At 24.4% G+C, this 19,481-nt stretch overlaps 1 pseudogene; it reads right to left on the bottom strand.

The window, feature by feature from the left end:
* LOC113554356 overlaps positions 1 to 19,070 on the bottom strand; it is a 32,703-nt pseudogene extending 13,633 nt beyond the window's left edge.
* Between the last annotated feature and the right edge of the window lie 411 nt (positions 19,071 to 19,481).

Raw genomic sequence — 19,481 nt, 5'->3', positions numbered from 1 at the left:
TGAGTTACATTAACTATAAATAATGTATAGCTCAACTAGAGATTGGATATTTGTCAGAATTGTGTATTTGTATTAGCGAAATTGGGATTGTCTTTCAAGAATATCGTAACTAAAATAAACTACCAAAAACCGGAAGCTAAATTCACATGTATAAACAATTGTAGTAACAATTGGAAATATAGACGTAACAAACGATTAGATTGAAATCTATGATCACTTATAGGCTATAATAAGAATTTAGCTACATGAGCTGTATTCAAATTCGACGAAACTGCTTAAAATTCAATTCGTAAATTAATTAATTATGAAGGTATACAATATATATACCTACGAATGTATTTAATTATAAGCATCGCTTTTAAATTTAAAACGATAGTAATATAAACCCGTTTTGAATTATTCAAAATTGCTTATTAGTTATAACGAGGTCACCAAAAATACTAAGAATAGAGTGATACAAAAAATCAAGTTTTTCATTTATCCGTACATAAAATAAATTATTTTAATGAGTCATTTTTCAAACATACTTTAACATTATAGCTCTATTATTATATAATTTATATAGTCATACAATATAAGGATTATACAAAATTAAAAAGATTTTAAAATGTTTTAGAATTACTAGAAATATCAAACAGTTTGGAGATTGTTTACTTAGAAAAATTTTCCAACGTGATTTAAATATAGAAGATCAAATATTTAGTAAAGAAAATAATCGTTGATTTTACAACTTGCTTCAAAATTTGAAGGGTGTTTTGCAAATCACAATAATAGTATTTTTTTTTTAATTTTACTTAAAATCTAAGACTGAACAATTTAAGAGTTCTTATTATACTGTCTTTATTCTTCTTATTTTCTTTCTTATTCAAGTCCATACTTGGTTTTTATAGTAAATTAATTTTTTATCTAATGCTTGTAAAGTAACGGAAATGGTCCAATTTTATAGATGTTGTTTAAAGCCTTTTATATGACTAAATTACCTAATGATAGTATTATTGAATTATCGTGGGCTGAGAATCAAAAGGGGATATCTCAAAATATTAAATTGTTCAGGTTAATTAACAAATCTAAAACCAAAAATTAAACTCCAAACTTACCATTTTTTCTTTTTTAATTATTATCAAGTACAAAAACTAATAACGTTATTTTGTGTTAAGTCTTAAATTTATTTTTGTTTTAAGCAACTTGACGTATTCAATTTCGGGTAAGAATCAAAACATTTAAAACTTATAACCTTTTTACTTGGTTAAATTTTTTTGTTCTGAACTAAATTTATGTTTTTATTGGGACGTATTATATAAACTTCCAAAGAACAATAAATAATGGTATTGGATTTTCTTTTAAATAAATATTTATTTTAAAATGCATACATTTTAGACTCAGTAGTAGTGTGGTTTTACTTGTAGGTTGTAAAAACAGTTAAGCAACTCTCTTGAAAAAAAACCATAATATGTATATTATAGGATATAAGTGAATTATCAAAACCAAGGTGTGACAAATGAGACGTGATGTTAAGACTTAAATCATATTATGGCGGGTACTTTTATTCACTATACATATTATTTAGTATACAATATTATAATTTTACAATGCTGTAGTATCATATTATTTTATAATAGTCACCTAACCTTTCGCCTTTAACATTCCATTCAATGACCGAAATGCGCTATTTATTGGACCATTATTATAAATAACAAATTCGTAAATCGTGTTGCTCTACCGCACCTTATAGACTTTAGTTTTGGACATTTCTTTAAATAACAGCCCTGCGCATGCGGTTGTTTGCGAGCATTGCAAACCAAACGTATATCACGCAACAATATCCTATCTCATACATATATTTAAGATATACCTATGAGAAAGCGGATTTTCGAGAAAAAAAATCTATTTAGTATATTTATATTGACCTCGTGCGCCCACACGTTCTAACGATATCATTCATAGTACATTATACACAGGTACGACATAATATTATATTAATACTCACGTCGTCTTCGTCGTCGCGCACGCTGTTCATCCAAAAGCACATGGCCATGCATATGAGCACTGCGCCCGAGGCGACCAGACCGACGCCGATGTACCGGACAGCCGGCACGGGTTTGGTGTGGTGGTCGGCCAGCCCGAGCCAGTTGAACAGGGCGCCGATGCACACCAACGTCATGCCGAACCGGTACGGCCGTTGCGATTCTTCCGGGACGATCAGCGCCATTTCCGGGTGTGCGGTCTCGGCGATTGTGTCGTCGTCGTCGTCGTCAACCACCGTCGTTCGCACAGTTGTTGCCTGCTGTCGCCGCAACAGTTGTTTCCAGTAAATTGTATTTTAATAATATTATTCAGTCGGCTGGTATCGCGCCGGCGGCAGTTGTTGCTGCGGCAGCGGCTGCTGAAACAATAATACGAAAACACGGATGTATAGTGAGTCAAACTACTGAACGCCATGTCGATTTGCACATTTTCAAAAACAGAATATAATAATAATAATCGTTAATTCCTACGCATATATTATTGTTATGTAATAAAATAGGCTGTACCTATACGTTTGTTGGTCGACAGATCGCGTTATTTTCCATAGAATTTTTGCCAAAAAAAAAAAAATATATATAAATTTTATATTGTGTACCTACTCGACGTGTTCTATACAAATATTGTTATATAGGTATGGCCGTATAGGTACGTCATAATACGTGACAATCGTGGTGTAGATTTCACGATCGAGTTCAATATAAGTACGTTTAAGCGTAAATGCATTGCACAATATTATTATTAAAATATGTATATTATTATGTAGATTTAAAAAATAAATATATTAACACTTTAATCAATATTATTTAGGTGCCTTTATTTAAATTTTAGACTCGTGTGTAAATTTTATGATCCGGACGATCCGGTCGACTGATTATTTTACTAAAAACGTACATTTTACTAATACAAATAACCGATTTTCATATTTTTATAATAAAATATACTTCATTTTTTCAGAAACACATTATTAAGTTGCTCGCTAATCGTCAGTGAAAATAACTGTACATAGTACACGAGAGTACCTACTACCTTTATGTAAATATTACAATGATGGCATTGTGTTAAGTTGTTAGATACCTTCATAGTTTCAGTTCTGACAAAAAAAAAAAAAAACAGTTTTATCATAATAGTTGAACGGTTCACGAAAACAGTAAGTACCTACGTGAAAATCTAAGGTGAATGAACCAAATTTTTTTTTATAAAAAAAAGTGATTTCTTCTTTTTTGATTTGCTTTCCTTTTGTCAATCGTCACTGATATAGCAGCAGCCGTTTGCTGTAGCCTGCAGACACCTTCACGGTTCACTAAACGCGTAGCGCTTCACGCACTATTAGTATCACTTCCTAACAATATACACACAACAAAAACCAGTGTGAATAGAGTAACTATTATTTAAAACTCATTTCACGAATATATTATTATAATATTCAGTGATATTTTTCTCCAACGAAAACTAACGATCGCAATCAGTCCATAATATTTATATAACTTACTAATTAATTTCATAAATGGAAATTTTACATTTTATAACATTGCAGGTATATGTAAATGATAAAACAGTAATTAAGTGAGACGCATGCCTATAATATTGAGTACCCATACAAAATAGATATGCATTATATATACCCGTACTTAAATTGTTTTTGATATTAGCTTTTCATATAAGTATTAACCTATATGATACAAGTACAAGGCGATTTGCTAAACAATTTATATGCCTAATATTTTATTGCAGATTACTGCGTGAAACTCTGTTATTTAATACCCCGAAATAATGAACTACAAACGTATAAAATGAAATGTACATTACACAGATCAAGTAAATAATACGTAGTATTGTACGTACAAACACACAATAATATAGTAAAGGAAAACTTATATTAGGGCGAATATCTACTAATTCCAATGTGACAATATTGTACTATTGCATCATATAATAAAATCGTCATCGTACTTAAAAAACGATTCTTAGCTAATAACGGTTTACCTAAAGCTGATTGAGTTTTATACAAAAATGTGTACGGCTAATAAGCGTGAAATTAAAGTAATGAGTTTTTTTAGTGTTAGTAGATACAAATTACATATCCTTGTAAATAAATAATATGAATAAAAATGAATCATAAAATTAATATATATTATATACAAATTGTATATTATAAATTCAAAAAAATATGAATGTAAAATTACTTCATAATATTAATTTTGTTATTTTTATTTTTCATGGATGTGTACAATGTTTTTACAATATAAATATGTAATGACAATAATCTAAATATATGTAGCACTTATGTACAAGCAAAATAAAAATTTTCGTAATGTGTTGACACCTACTTGAAATACCATAGTTTTTCTCAACTACTTGTAGATTAAAACATTGATGTAATAAACTAGTAGAATAATATTCCAAATTCTCTGTAGAAAGTTTCACGTCAAACAATTGGTGCAGTTGAATTATTTAGAAAATAACGTTTTAATTTAGTATAGACTTTTAACACATATTTTTGTACTAATAACACGATTGTAAAGACACAATTAAGTATTAAGTATTAAACTATTAACAACCTTTAAAAACAATGAATAATACTATTTTGACTACAGTTACGTTTAACTTTAACATAACAATACACATATGCGATTTAAATTCAATAGGTTCCTTTCTCTCATTCGTACAAAACGTTTTTATCTAACCCGTCTGCGGTTGTTACTGATATTAAGTTTTAATTTATGGTCTATAAGTGGGATATTTCTTAATCTCTTATATTATTATCAGATGTTTTCTTCTAATAAAGGTTAATAGTTTTTACCGACACCTTGACTTTGTGTAAACGTCAACTATACCTACATAATTTATTTACATGTACCATATACATGTACAGTATTTTGATGATCCACCTAATTACAAACAATTTGTACGCAAAAAAAATACCACCTATAGATGTAACAATACAACAATAACAATACGTAAAAAAGTAAAAAGTTCGTCGCTTAGGAATAAATTATTATATAAGTTTACATTTTGATATAGGTAAATGTTATTAAGAGATCTCATACGTCATACAACACTATCCAAATTTTAATTGTTAATTTGTTATAATTAGTATGCGTGTTAACTGATATGTATACGTCATACGATTGTATTCATTACAAAAATATTTATTTATTATTTGTACAAGAAAAATAAATAAGGATGCGTAATTATTATAATCTATTTTTAAATAAATTACTAAATAATTAATAAATCATATTTTCTATAAAATAATTTAATATTATGATAGTATAATAATATAATACATAATCTTTTCGAGGATTTAAAATATACATTGTATATATACATAGGTTGCTATTTAGACATTATATGAAAATTGCCATGTTATTTTTAAAATTTAGAGAGGACGATACAAATATTAGAATTTACTATAAAAGCGTTTGGTGAGTAAAAAAGTGAACAATTGACCTTTAAAAGAATAATAGATACAAGTAATATCCCTTGTGAATTGCATAATTTATTATTATAAAAAATAAAGGCAATGAACATATTCTAAAAATAACTTCATAAATAGCCACTTATTCTGGAATGTATTAAATAACAAAAATCCACTACCCATATATTATAACAATATTATGATTATAAATTGTCATAAATATTTTAACAAAAACTATTTTAATCACATATAAAATTTTTTAATTCATTAATTCAGTATTCATCAATGTTTATTCAGTAATATTAGTAGGTTACAATCTAAAATCTACACGTACACATTGTGTTTGATATTATTTGTTCATAGCCTGTTGGGTGTATAGACTAAAATACCTATCTATGCCCTATACATAAAAACAAATTGTATGTGTAAAAATACCATACAGTTTTTTACTACACTTTATTCGCAGGGTCAGATTTACATATACTAGGCTTATAACAATTAAGTGTCCTGTCTCTAAAGAATAGATGGAAATATAACTAAATACACCAATTACCTATTAAAAAATCCCATTTGATATTTTTGTCACCAATCAAAATGTTCACTTATAAAACAATGATTTTATTGAAAATTACATTTATCTTGTATTGTTATATTTATAAAAGTATTTTAAGCAAGATAACAAACGTATTGAACTAGGTCAATTTATTACATTGAAAGACCTATACAATTTAAAAATAATTTATATTTTAAGAATAGCACAATATGTTTGTATACAACTCGATTGAGTGTTCAAAGTTTAGACGAGCGGAATGGAGTGAAGTAACCTCGAAAAATATTGGTACACTATTTGATGTTTAATTAAACTTTAAATACTATTTTAAGTTAGTATTTCGTATCTATACTTATAACCTTATAACTAATGGTAAAATAAAAGATAAAACTTTCAACTTTGTTCGAAATTCGACTTTTATGTATCGAAAAGTCAAAATAACAAGAAGATTTTTGAAATTATTATTATTGATTTAATATACACAACATTATACTTGAAAAATGTCAATTTTTGAATTATTAAAAATTTGAATTACATACTGTTTTAAAAATAATACCTATCTAATAAATAATAATATCTACTTTATAATAACTAAAAATTATATGATGTATTTATTTTTATTAGTAAACACATAACACTATTTTAAAATTTAAAGGTATTTTTAAAATTGTTTAGTTCTTATATAAATAGATAATATATTTGTTGTATAGGTAATTAATATACCTTATTAAATACATTATACATTATTTTGACTGTTATTATTTTAAATAATGCTGTAGGTAATTTCATAATTGAAACAATACATTCATGTGTCTACATTCGGTTTATTAACTATTTGGTTGACTATTTTTTTAATAGTAGGTAATAATGTGCAAGTAGTATAGTGATTTAAATTTTATTTCATGTATTAGGTACAAGGTAATCCTAATACAATATAATGTGTCATATTTAGCGAAAATCCGGCACTTTTAATGTGATCCGGAAATATGGGATTCACTATTATCATTAAATATCTCTAGCCACCTATATTATTTAATTTGTAACTTTGTTTTATATGCATGTTAATAAAAAATAAATCGTTTTGTTCAATATTTTAAAGTTTAAAGTATTTTAAATATGGTGTAAAATTTGATTGCTATAACGATATTTAAATATATTTAAATGAAAACATTATTCAAGAGATATTTAAAATGTTTTTATGATTTAATATATTTTATAAAATAGTTAAATTAGATTTAAAATCTTAAACATTAATATGATACATATTTTACGAATCAAAGAGTAGGTGATTTTTTTTATAATATTGATAAATAAGTATATTAATACACATAGAATATTATTGTAAATATTATTGCATTATCAATAAAGTGAACAAATACAGAAAAATAATATTCCATAAATTATGACATTTATTTTTTTTTTTTTTTTTGAGAAAATTGTTCACCATAACCTAAAAAATTAGGTGCTAACAGGTTGTAGAGAGTCATATAAATATATCATTGCTATACTCTGCCAGTACTCAGTAGTGTATTATTGTTGTTATTATTTTTTTTTATGATTGAGAGTATGTCTTAGTAGCTAGTGCTAAAATTACATTTCTTTTTATTCTAATTAAGTATTATTTGATAAATAACAAGTTAATAATTATGTTTTTTGAATATTAACTTAATTGACAACGGCAAACTACCAAAAAGTTTTTTCTCTTTCTTTATTCATTAATTAGCAGTAGAAAAAATTGGAGTGAACTATTTATCATGAGTCAATTTATTACTACTTTGCTCTTTCTGTTTTTATGATGGTAATTAAAAGAAAATTTGAGTTTTATTTTTTATTATTTTTAATTCATCAGATCTTACTATCAATTCTCTTTTCGATTTGTTTTGTTTTTTTTTTATTTTATTTCCTAGTTATCTTATCAACGTCTTTTGGAAAGCCGATTCGTATTCATGAATTTCCCGGAATTTTTCAATGCATTGGTATTATAGTGCTATATATTATTATTTTTAATTTACCATCATTTATATACTATTACCTTTTTTAAATAAATCTAAGAAGAAATTGTCTGAATCAAAAATTGTAAAATAATTTGTGTAGTTATCTATATCATTATGGTTTAGTGCTTTATTATATTTATTGAAGGACAAATTATTATAAAATTAGCCCCTTATAATATTTATACGTAAATATAATTATGCCAATGGGTTGGATTAGGTCAGGTCAGCACAGAACGGTGGGTAGCGGAAAGTTTGATCTCGATTGAAATTTTATGCTACACAGAATATAGTAAAAGATTGTGTTTTTAATTAAACACATAATGTATGTATATACTATGCAGTATATTACATATTCTAATATTTCCGTGGTTATGCTGACATATATTTATATATTGATGATGTTAGCCTTCGATAATTTTTAAATAAACATTCGATAACAGCTCAAATTTACATTTATGTATCTTAAGAAAACATTCTAATTAGTTATATAATATACTTACTTGTGTATTAAAATTAATTAAAAAGACTATTCTTAATGAAATTTAAATTTATTTTTTCTCTGTTGAACTGTTTTTTTATCTATTAAATAAAAATAATATAATGCTATGTTTATATTATGATTAGTAAAATAAAACTTTGAATTGATTAGTTATAAGAATTATTTACTTTTCTTTTATTTAGAATTTCAAATATAAAAATGATAAATCTTAATATTTCATGGTAAATATTAATCACTAAAAATTTAAAAAATGACTCCAAATGCGATTTATGTTATATGTATATTGTATTTTTATAAAATGTAAACATTAAAATAATATTAAAACATAAATATATTAATTCCGTAGTACAACAACAACCTAAGTTGGTAATGTTAACAGCTTATGAATTTTATACATATTTTATAATATTTATAAGCTGTGATTAATTGAATACGTTTAAATTTTTATCACTGTATTATACATAAGTAGTATAAAAATAAAAATTAGATATGGCAAATAAACTCTTATTAATTGTGTAGGTATACAAGAAATTATAAAATACAATTACATAAAAAAAAGTTTTATATATAACTAGGAAGGTGTGTTTTTTAAGAAACTCGTAATACTTTGACCTTGCAAAGACATACTATTATCTAAAGTCTAAGTAAAAATGAAGGCTAGTAAACTTTTTTTATAAAAATAAAACATATGAGTATCTAGATTTATTTTTAAAAAATCAGTAGATAATAAGTCCAATATATATATATATATATATATATCATAATTTAATTTATTCATAAACTTTTCATCATGACTAAAGGAATAACAAGAATTTTAAGTTATGTATTATATTGAATTCCATAGTCCATACTACATAATTTTTAGTTTAATATAAATAATTATACTATTAACAGATAGCGGTATTTACTTTTAACGTTGATTTAGTCAATGTATCGATGCACTAATACCTGTGGTATTACTTTGGTTAAGTGTCAATATAAGAAAATAAAATTACGGAGATTTAAATTAGCCTATTCTTATTATCTATAGTCCTTATTACAATATACAGCTAAATGTTTAATTGTAATGGTTTCTTTATACACACTATCGACGGGATAAGATAATTCATTTTTAAGCAGTAGATATAGTTGTAGAATAATATGTAATTAGATCAGGGTATTTTATGGTAATCAGTTATTATTATGGACGTTTGATTAAAATATGTACAATTATAGCTATAAAATATAAATATGATATTATTGTTACTTTAGTAGGTACACATATTTTAATACTTTAATATTATTACCTATCAAATATTATTAATAATTTCAAAATTGGAGTGTCGTATATATAAACAACGTAAAAAGTTATTCCATACATAGGTACTATAAATATAATTATCTCATTAGGTTAACACTTTTCTTTTAAATGTATTCTTGTAGTTCTCATTTAAAAAAAAAATAAAAGCAAACATCTATAGCTAAATATTATATTCAGTTGGCTTTTTTTATTTATATAAATATCTATGCAAATATTGACAATAACTTACATAAACACGTTTTATTTATAAATGTTAAGTTTTAAATTATAATCAAACCGGTTAGGAAAATGTTTTTTCATTGATAAATGTTTTGTTATTATAAACTAAAATTGTTTAAAATAAAGAGTATATTTTTTGGTATTTTATTTAAATGAGGTAATTATCCTTACTCCTTAGTTTTTCACACACAAATTGCTTATTTGACATTCAATTTATAAATCATCAACGCTTTCAAATAAAGTACGCACTCAAGGATCTACAATAAAAAAAACCACTATTTTTATTATTAAAAAAAAGTTAGTATCGCCAAAGGACACTTTTTAAATTGTGTATAAAATATTAATGTTAAAATATATTGGTATACTTACTTCAAAATCCCTAAAATCAAGATTTGATTAGGAAGATTCATTATTAAATTATAAAAAAAGTCTGATAAATATACTAAGTGAATTACAAAGTTTTTTAAGCTAATATAAAATTTCATTAATGATGTAACATCACCTATATCATCGAAATATTGCAGAATCAATACGACGATAACCTTTAAAACAGTGATTGATGAATGATGATAAATATTTACAATAAATTTGGTATATTGAACAATATATAGATTCATAGAAAAAGTGTAACATAAAAACTAAATATCGACCTTGCAAAAATGACTTAATACAGTCATTAGCCTCACAGTTTATACATTTACTTTCATTTTATAACTCTTTGTCTGAGATGAACAGTTACTTTGACATCCAGATAGGTTCAAGTTTAATCCTACGTTAGATAGATTTACTTTTTATTACCTACAGGAACTAACCATGTAATCATGATACGATTGAATGATTCATAAACCGTTATGCGTCATAATTAAGATATTAAGAATTCGTAATCTGATGTTTGTCATAATTTTTCATTATCTTATGACTACTGTGAATCACTGTTTTTATATAACTTATAGACGAATTTTACTATAATATATATATGTAGGTAAACATTAATTAAAAATGTACAATGTTATACTTATACTGCAGGTAGTGTTAAATTTAAATTTTTAAATTAGAAAAGTTCAAAGAATTTTTTTTATGTTTTAAACATAAAAAACATAATTTAACTGATTATTATCCACTAGGTTTAATGAATTTCCACAATTATGTAAAATATAAATAACGTATTAATTTATATGTTATGTCTTTATAGTGCATTAAATATCAAACTTTTTCAAAGTTTATTAATTATTATGTATGCTTATTCTATGTGATGCTTTCCAAGCTTAGGTACTATTTATTTTTATAAGCAAAATTAATTTAACAAAATCATATTTTATTCACTCGTTGTTAATTATTTATATTTTATTTTGTATAAAGTACAACGAGAATAGAATGGATTTATTTTTCATATCCATATACAGTGTATAATGTTTTATGCTGGCTTTTTCAATTACTTAATGCAAAAATACGAGAAGAAAAATATAAATAAATCATGAAATATATATGTACCAAGATGGTAACACCTCTGTATTTATATTTTTAGTGTCTTAACATTAATTACAATTTGTCATTGATCATGGTTATTAGTTTGTATAAACTTGCTATACATTATACCAGTATACTCAATGATAGTATACTATATAAATACCTATATTAATTTTCTTTAATAATTTGTAATTTACATTGTTTACATTATTAATTTAAATATAAATGATTTACAATAGCTATTATTAAGTAGATGATTATTTTTATTGAAATGGTTGATACATTTTAATCAAAATCCAGTGTTCAGACGAGTAGTATCTTAGTTATTCTAAGATAATATTATTTAAAAATTATAAGATTTTAATATCGACTAATAATTTATATAATTTTCATACCATAATATAGCAACTATATATTTAAGTCTGTCACTATGTATTATTATGCTTATTTCCAATATAGTACATACAGTTTAATAATTCAGAAACTATTCCTTGAAGTTTCAATTTATAAACGTAGGTTAATATTCAAAAAAAAAAAAAAAACATTCGTTTAACAATAATTTACAAATAAAAAACGTAATTCTCATTTGATTAACAAAAGTTTGCAACACTACACATGCTTTAAATGGTATAAAATATATTTTATAGGTACCTCAAATTACAAAAATATATGTATAAAAAAATAGATAAGCTTAAAAATTACAAAAATCAGAATGTGAATAAATTCATAACTAAAGAAAAAGATGAATTATTATCTAAGTATAAAGTAATTTGTCGATTTATTTCTATTAAAATAAATAAATGCATACTATTTTAAAATTATGTCGTGTAAAGGTGGACTTGTTAGTTATTTTATTTGAAATAATAGCCGTATGAATGCATAATACAGCTTTTTATTTTTTATAAAAATAATTTAGGAAAATTAGTTCAATTTTTTTATATAGGGTATTAAAAGATATTAATTGAATCTATTATGACCCTCATAAAACATTTGAAATAAATCAACCTTGTTTCTAATTTACCTGGTACCTACGCATATGACAAGTAACGATAAATAAATGGTTGTAAAAAAGCATAATCGGTATCCAACGGCGACGGCACAGTATACATATTGAGGTGACCTTGATGTTTTGTTATCAAAATTGGTGAAAAAAGTATGCAAGTTATGAATGAACATACACATATATATAACAATCCAAATGTATATGCAGATATATTGACATATTATACACTGCAATGACATAGTAGTATATAATCTTTTATTTAATTTCGTACTAGATTATAATCCATATTATGTGTTTCTTATTAAAATAATAACTAACTTTACATTTTCGTATTATTCAGTTTAAAAAAAATATAAATGTTCATAAAAGGTAAGATGGAAAGGTATAAGTTAATAATTGAAACAATTTTACATTAAAAAAATTATATGCATAATAAAATAAATAAACTTTTTAATAAATCAAAATTATGATAAACGATGATATTATTATATGCATATGAGAATATATGAATTGCACTTTGAGTTTATAAACGGAATATATAAATACATTATATCAAATGAATTTACATAAAAGATTTATTTTATTTAAAAAAAAATAAAAAGATTAAAATTACTTAAAATATATTTAATTGAAAATACTATTATTCCTGTCGCATTTCCCTTTAAGATAATTAAAACACGTACAACACAAAGCACTAGATGCTTCTATCTATTAGTTTAATTAATTACTGGAAAATTTATTAAAATAATACTTCTTTGTTTGTACCAATAATAATGTATTGTAATGATAATACCTAATCCATTATTTTTATTATTTATTTTGATTTTTCAGTAAGAGTTTCTGAAAATGTGTATTAAAGTTTAACTTAAAAAAAATATGAATACAGTTTGTAAAATACACAATAAAATCATTAATTAAGTTAATATATTTTTATTTAACGTCATTAAGAATATAATAATAAATAATATACATTATTTTCTAATTATAATTTAATTTAAATTTATAGGTATCCTTTTAAGGTTTAAAAATATATACAATATAATAACGAAGATATATTTTATTTTATTAAATTAAAAATGACTAAAAATTATTGACGGTTTTTTAATCATTTTTTGTTAAACTAATTACTTTAATTATTTTAAAATTGAAATACTAAATTTAATAAACATAGAATATATTTATTTAATGTTTTATTATTAAGCTCATACAATTGAAATTGTTAGTATCTATGCAGTATGCATTCATTAGTTACGTTCTCCAAATATAATACCTAATTATCTATATTGGCATTCCAAGGTTAACACATTTAGATCTATAAAACCTATGGACAGTACAATTATTAGGATTATATCTGAGATTATTAAATTTCTTATAAGTTTTTTTAAATGTAAATTGAAGTTAGTTTAATATGAATTTCAATATTTATATTTGTACTTTCTAATCATTATTAAATAAAAATAAAAATAATTATTAATGTTGTCTTGAGTCATATTGACGATTTTTGAAAGATATATTTGATGGTGTCCAAAAACAATATAAAAATGTAGGTATGTTTTGTCTTTAGTAACTGTGTTTCAACTTTTTCAGAACTTAGAGAATGTAATTTATACACATTTATTTTTTATTACGTTTCTGTAACTAGAAAACAATATAATTCTAGGGGTTGGGACATGTTGAGGCTGTTCAGTAAACCAGTGTGTGGATATATACACAAATAACAGTAAATATTTTAAATATATAAAACAACATTCAAAAATGTATTTTCAAGTTAAGCAGTTTCAAGTCAAATGTACAAATTATTTTCTCTAAACAGTACCTAACTATAATTTAGTCCTATATTGTTCAATCAGGTAGCATATAATTATTGTTTGTTCAATTTTAATAAATAAAGATAATTATTTTAGCACCTGATATTGTGAATTAGTGATACAAAATAAAAAAAATTACTATAATTTGTATACGCATCTCTGTGAAATTATTTATCTATACTAAATCTGTGTAAAAATAAGTGTTTGTAAGGTTGGTATAGTATACAAGGAATATTTTTCAAAAATTAAAACCTATAACCTAACTATATTGATAATATATGTGTTAAATGTAACGTGTTCATCCGTTTCAAATTTTGTAACTAGATGATATCAATTATACAGCTTTTATTTTATAAAAAAAAATATTACTGTTTTTAGTTTACATTATAGAATATAGATTATAACTGATCTGCTGATGTAATATATTAATAAGTATCAATATCCAAATACATTGTTTTATATCATAAATCATAATCTCATAAAACCTCCCCGGAAAATGTATTTTCGAACATATAATTAAATTTAATTAGGTAACTTAACAATAGTTATTAGTTGGAATTAATATTATATTTATAAATTACGTAGGTGTTAAGAATTTAGTTTATTAAACATATAATTATTTTTCTTGGGTAATACCGTAATTGTTTAAACTTATATTATAGCACGCAGTTTATACAATTATACTTTTTATAGTCATGCGTATAACTTAATATTTTGTAGCCTTAAAGTCTTGACTTTTAACTATGAGTTTATTTAATATAATATTTAATGGTATTCAACTCTGAAAAATCAGACGTAAGTACAACATAATATATAACGACCAATATTAAGAAGCAAGTATGTAAGAAAAAATACCTATGTTATTTACTTTGTTACCATTTCGTTATTGTGTATATTTTAATTACAAAGTATTGTTAACTTAGGAGTAGATATTCAACTTTTATGTGTATGAAATATGCATCATAATATTTACATTTCTGTTTCCAAAATAATTTTTTAAATTACAAAATGTATATCTGTTTAAATGGATAACATTAAATGCTATATTTGAATAAAGTCGTTTAAAAAGTGATGTGATATTATATATAAGTATGGTTTTTAATTGAATAATAATATTATACGAGTTTATAATATTCGCTTGTTATTATTATTTTATGCAAATGCTTTTTAAGATAACAATATACAATAGTTCGTTTGGAATTTAAAAATTAAATAAACAAAACCAGTACGCTAGAACCTATATAATGTGACTACCAGCTGCAAGAGTATAATACTCGTATAATAGTACTTATAGTATTAGGTATTTTATAAAATAGATAAAAAAAAAAAATCATGTATTTTTTCTTTTAATTTTAGAATAGTAACTATACATTATCATATCAATAGTCATAATGAATAAGTTGTATGCATGTTCACAGTTTTGACAAACACATAAGTGCACAACATAAATTACTCGTTGAATACTAAATAAACAAATATTTTCACGACCAAATGCATCGTTACACTGAGTTTTGTCTATTTAATATTATATACTGGTATTAACCAAAAAACAACTATGCTTGATGATTTTTGATATAACAACACGTTTAATGAATGATGCGTGTAAAATATATAATTTTGGATTGTGTTAAAAAAATTTAAATCATTTTTATTTAAATTTTTCTTCTTTTATTTTCTTCTTTATAGTTATTGGTATACATGGTTTTAGGAAAATTCATCGAATACTATATTGTTTAATATTACAGTGATTAACTTTTTTTGATTTAACTTAATTTTGGATTTTTTGCGTTTTGTATGACTTGAGAAAAAGTACTTTAAATTTATAGAAACTCGGTATATTGCAATGTCTAGATTTCAATTTGTAACTAATAATAATATGAATTTTCAAAATCTTTATGCTTTTTATTCTTTTGAATTTTTATTTTTAAAAATCATGTAATTTTCAACATTATACGTAGAATTAAAACTAAAATTTGATGTTGTGATTATATATTACTTTATTTAATTAGAATTAATACATTAATACATTTAAGAAATGTAGTATTGATAGACTATATTATACAGATATAGTAAAATAATTTTCAATGATATTTAAAATTTGTGTAATTGATTAATTTATTAATAGGCATTTTTAATGAAAAAAAAAAAGAAAAGAAATTTTAAATTCATTGTATTTTTAGTTATTTTTTATAATACAATCTATAGTCATCATAGACACTTGCTCATAAAAAAAGAATACCTATAGTAATAACAAATATTTAAATATAAAATATTGATAATATTTTAAAATAGAACTCGAATGATCAAGTAATATTAAACTAGTTAATAAAATAAATTTATCTATATTGCAGTTATGACATTAACAATTATTAAAAAAAAGGTAACATGAATCACAATACAATGACAATCTTCCACTATTTATAAAAATAAAAGATGATTGCGTTCAATATTCGGTAATCGCCTCTGTTTAGGTATATTTACTCAAAACCTTAGTTCGTACTAATACGTATTTATAAATTACTATTTGAGTCATTTGACTAATTTACTCAACGAAGAGAATCGTCAATTATTTTAAATCACCAGGTTTTAGCTATTCTATTGTATAATAAATTTATTTAAAAATCAATTACTAATTATAGTCATTATTCAATAAGCTTTATTAAAATGTATTTATAAGAATATTATTTTAAGAAGGATGGAGGAAAAGGTTTTTAATATTGTAATCGATTCAGTATTATATCATAGGTAAACATAATATATATAAAATATTCACATAAGATTTACATTATATGCATTCATAAAATATTTGAAAAATAATGTATAATATTTATATTTAATATACATATTTAGCTCTTCAGTTTTAGATATTGTGTTAGTTAATTACATCGTATTTATACAATATAAACAATATACACGTTATAGTTACGTATATTTAGCAGATATGCACGTATACAATTATTACCTAATTGATAACATAATCCAGTTGTATATTTTTTATGATTAATATTTTTATGAAGTAAATATATATATTAATAATATTTGGTACCCTTATTTAATAAAAAATTTTAAAAATTTATCTTGATAAATAACCGTCTAGTTACTTACTATAAGCTTTATTTTAATAATAATTTTTCAAAACTTGTATTTACTATTTGTACGTGTCATAAATATAGTATACATGTTCCTAAATTAAAAACAAATTAATCTCTTTAAATTCTTATAATAATTATCATGCTAAAAGTATATCATTATTTTGTTTGAATAGAAAGAAATAATTTAACTACCAAAACATATATACCTAATATTATATAGCCAACTCATAATTCATTGTCAATACTATCATTGAGTATACAATATAAAATTGTATACAACATGAAATATATTATTATATAAAATATAATATTATCTATGTAGAGTATAATGATAATAATAAAGTATCTAAACGAATAATAATGAAAAACAAACATTGTAATACAGTCTAAGCATCAAAAAAATTATTATTTTCGATATTTTGAATCATACAATATCGCACAATATTTTACAAATAGGTAGGTGGTACCTACACAATCATTTATGTATTATAGCAATAAAGATATGTTTGTACAATAAAATTGTATTTACAAACAACTAATACCTACCTAGTTTTTATGTCTTTATGTTGTACATTTTAGTTACTGTGTTATATGGATACATGCAGAATACTCAGAATAGACATGTCATGTATTCATATATTATACATATATACAACAATTAATTTAAAAGTTAATATTTATTGACACTGCAGATAACATCTATGTACATATTTTACAGTACGACATGAATGTATAGTAGTAGCCAGTAGATAACTGGTACTTACAATTGAAGATAATACACATTATAGGCAAAGTTCTTCAGAGATAAAGGAGTCGAAGGGGGGACGTAACGCATATTATATGTTTGATTATTAAAAGGTAAACTTAATTTTGAAAAAAATTTAAAAATAAATTAAAACCCCTAAAATAATTCAACTGCATTTCCGCAGTTAGCACGTTATGTTTTATTATATTATTATTTTTTTTATTAATAACAACTCCAGATTTGATAAATATAGGGGGAAAAAAATATAATATTTAATAACAATATTGATTAGCATATATATTTTATCGGTAGATGAGGATTTGGAGAAACTATATTAAATACCGCAGTTACACAATAGTGCGACACTGCGGAAAAGATGCGTCACAGAATGATTTGGCGTTTATGAAACGTTCAAACGTCACAAACAAATATCAAACTGCGATAAAACACTTACCTCGACTTGATTTGGTCCCGTGTGGTGTGTGTGTGTGTGTGTGTGTGTGTAGCCGAGTAGTTGAAATCTCGTTATTTCTAAAAACCGAAACAGTTTCGCACGTAGTACAGGCGATGTTATCACAACGCTAACGGACATCCGGCTAAATGCGAAGGCGAACTACGCGTATCGACGAACACCATCAATATGATTATTATTATTAAAAATATTTTCAGAGGTATTCAAGATTGGAAATTCGGTAATCCAGTCGAGAGTAATATTCGGCACGATATATATACATATAATAGTGGCGTTACTATCCCCTAAATCCAGCGATGGCACGAAAAATATCGTGAAAAAATCGTCAAAATAAGTTTAATTAAACGTTTTGTGAAAAAAAAATAACTATAACGCGTCACAGCAAATTATACTATTCTCATGAAAAATATAATATAACACGTTCGCGAGACCGACGTCGATCTGCCCGTCACTGAAATAAGAACCTGACACCGGTGAGTTTGACGCCGGACTACCAACGTGGTCGTGGCTCGCGGCTAGTGCGACGCAGCCGCCCCGCTACCACCTGCCACCGGCGCTGGAGCTGCCGTGGTTGACGACGGCGCGATAACGCGGTAATAGTATACCATTTAGGTACGGTTTAATTGCAGATCGCGACGTCGATTCGTCACGGCAATGATATATAATCATAATTATAAGATCTATTGAAGATGGCGTTATTATATCATCGTTTTTTTTCATATTACGTATAGTTTATACCCATAAGTCATAACATATGGTATACCCTGCTACCGTCTGTCGAGATAATCGCGGAGTTGACCGTATAGCCAGTGTCCAATTTAAGTCTCGGTAGGCTATGGTATAACTACTAACATTGGAAAACCTTTTATTTTATTTTATTTTATAAAAA

Source organism: Rhopalosiphum maidis, chromosome 2 (assembly GCF_003676215.2).
Source record: "Rhopalosiphum maidis isolate BTI-1 chromosome 2, ASM367621v3, whole genome shotgun sequence".
In the NCBI taxonomy this organism is placed as follows: domain Eukaryota; kingdom Metazoa; phylum Arthropoda; class Insecta; order Hemiptera; family Aphididae; genus Rhopalosiphum; species Rhopalosiphum maidis.
Note: the sequence above shows the minus strand (reverse complement) of the source record. Positions and strands in the feature narration are given on the sequence as shown.